General features: G+C 32.0%; 1 long non-coding RNA gene across 1 annotated transcript; it reads left to right on the top strand.

Annotated features, from left to right (window-relative positions):
* The first annotated feature begins 1,392 nt into the window (after positions 1–1,392).
* On the top strand, positions 1,393–1,968 carry LOC110916883. Its single transcript, XR_002580094.1, has 2 exons — positions 1,393–1,483; positions 1,631–1,968. It is a non-coding gene; the product is annotated as an uncharacterized LOC110916883 (long non-coding RNA).
* The last annotated feature ends 877 nt before the right edge of the window (positions 1,969–2,845 follow it).

The following is a 2,845-nucleotide window of genomic DNA, read 5'->3' on the forward strand; positions in this document are numbered from 1 at the left end:
TCTTGGATCAAATCCAAAAAAAACTTTAATATAAAAAAAATTTAATTTGCTTTAAATACTGTAAACAAAAAGTTAGAACAACTTTTTAATTTTATTTTCAAAATAAAGTTTTTTTTTACACTTCTTAATTTAAGTTTGATGATATTAAAATCATTATTTTAATATTCCATATTTTCTTTAATTTAACGCGCGTAGCTCCAAAAACTAATTTAGTACGCTTGTTAAAAAAAAAATTCTATACCCGGATTTACATAGTACGATCATTAAGCTAAACCAAATAGGTTAAGGTCAAAATTTATTTCAAAGAGGACTTTGACAAGCGTTATTTTTTGGCCTTAATAAAACTTGCCTATAACTATTATACGTGACAGGTTCCTACGCCAAATCTACTCGATTTTAAGCATGCAATTCTATAACTATTTTATAGATCTATAATCACTATAATAAAATAACTTACTTTGATTTGTAAGGTGACTCTGATACCACTGTTGGAATTTTCATGTAACTTTTATAAAATAATTTTAGTCAATTTGTCAAACAAACTGAACGCAGCGGAAAACATGTACACGAGGTTCGGTTCTAAACCGTTTCCACCAGTGATCTCATTACAATCAAAATAGGTTATAATAAAATTAAAGAATCGTGACATCCAAGAAAGACACCTTGGTTCAACGAACGATCTCGCTAGATGATCGTTGACCACGAAATCATGTTTGTTCGTTTGAAACGATTTCAAACGAAACCTTACTCTAAAAAAAATAAAGTTCGAAACTTTACCTTATGCGTAATAGAAGAAACAAAAGGATTTGTTTTTCTAGCTAATTAAAATCAGCTCCTTCTCTTCACTTTCTCTTTGCGACGACCAAGATCAACAAAAATTGAAGTTTTTTTATCCTCCTTTTGTTCTGTTTCTTTTTGGACTTTTGAAAGCTTTTTCACCATCAACTAAAAGTTCCGTATCTTTATTATTAATAGCTACCAAAGTTTAATAGATAATTATCATAGAGATCTTATTGAGTTTACAGATATATAAGGATTAAGATTTGTAATCTAATTACAACTTCTTTATAATTATCTTTATCTCTATTTTTAATTATCTAAATAACTAATAATATATATATATATATATATATATATATATATATATTAACAAATTAATTATAATGTTAAATCCGGCTCTATGTAATTATTCTAAATAATTACTCATTTCTTTTATTACGCTTATTATTTCGTGATCCGGTGATTAACGATTAAAACACCGTTACAAGTTCGTTGCCCAAAGTGTAACTCTTTGGGTCGTAACTTGACGGCAACATTGAATTATAATCGACAATTGAACATTATATCCAACAGGGTAGATTCCACGTAGGAAAGCGGAAGAGTCTAGAATCATGAAAAACGACGTCTCCGTACTATTTCATTCCCCATAAATAAAGATTCTTCTCCCAGGCTTTGTTCTTGCTCTTCCCCATTTGTTCCTTAGGTTACATTTTCTGCTCCTTTAATTTTATTATTATTATTATTATTATTATTATTATTATTATTATTATTATTATTATTATTATTATTATTATTATCTGAAAACGAAGAATCTAGAGATTGTTTGAATTTCTTTTCTGATTAATTACAGCAGGAAGAAGAAGAAGTTGTGAAATTATTATATGGATAGGCCACCAGTACTCCAGGAGGAGGAGGAGGCTTCTTTGGAGCACACCAGGGAATCTCTGATTGCTATTTCTAATTGCTGTCAACCAGACAAGATTAATAAAAATCATGTTAACACCAAAGAGAAAGCCGTTGATGATGAACAAGTGAGGTCTAAATTGATTTCAATTTCTTACATGCTTGCTAATGCTGACGAGGTTGTCTAGTACCTTACTGTTTATTATGTTTGATGATATTATTATTATGTGTAACAAACAATTTGAACTCATTGCTTTCAATCAACATTAATATTCTACTTTCTTACATGCGAGCACGTGAACAAGACAAGTGTGACTGTCAACTATGTATGTGTCTGCCTACCCGGACAAAAATTTCAACTTGAAATGTTTTGCTAGTAATTCTCTTATACTTTGATAAAAATCACAAAAGTAACTTTATATATGAAATTAACTACAACTTAAGCCGAACTAATATAATAAGAATTGGAACCTTCCTGATGTTTATGGATAAAAACGAAATTTTGTTTTAGTTGATAAAAATCACAAAAGTAACTATATTATAAGTAGACACTTTGACATACGCGATGCGGAAATAGTTTTAGTTTTACTCACCAACTGCTACACTTTATGCCCGTTGGCTTGCGAAACAAAGCAAAAGCCAAATTAAGTGGATGGTACTTGAGTTTGTGTATGGTACTTGAGTTTGTGTTGCTCAGCAAACACCGCCGTCACCAACATATGCCGCGCGGGTATGGAAGAAAGCGGGGAATGGTTGCCGCTTGAGGGGACTTGAGGGAGAGGGGTAAGTGGTGGGCCAGTGTCTACTTCAACCAATCATGTTTTGTTATTTTTTTATTTTAAAAAATAATAATTCGTGAGAAACCACCCCCTATGTTTTCTGGGCAAGAGAGGAGAATGAGAGCGAAGATGACATGACACAATATAATTGGGTGAGTGGTTAGTTTGCCCCATCCCTTATGCATGCACCCCTTAGGCATAAAGCCCTTTGTGGTGCGTTATGCGACAAATGGCGAAACACGTAAGAGAGGGGCTTTATATAACTTGAGGGGGAAGGATCCACCAAAAAGTGAATTTTGCCTAAAAAGGATTGTGATGTTAACATGTGACACTCCTAATAAGTAGGAATGAAGGGCATTTTGGTCCTTATAAATAAGAGTGAA

The sequence above is a fragment of the Helianthus annuus genome, chromosome 16, assembly GCF_002127325.2.
Source record: "Helianthus annuus cultivar XRQ/B chromosome 16, HanXRQr2.0-SUNRISE, whole genome shotgun sequence".
NCBI lineage: Eukaryota > Viridiplantae > Streptophyta > Magnoliopsida > Asterales > Asteraceae > Helianthus > Helianthus annuus.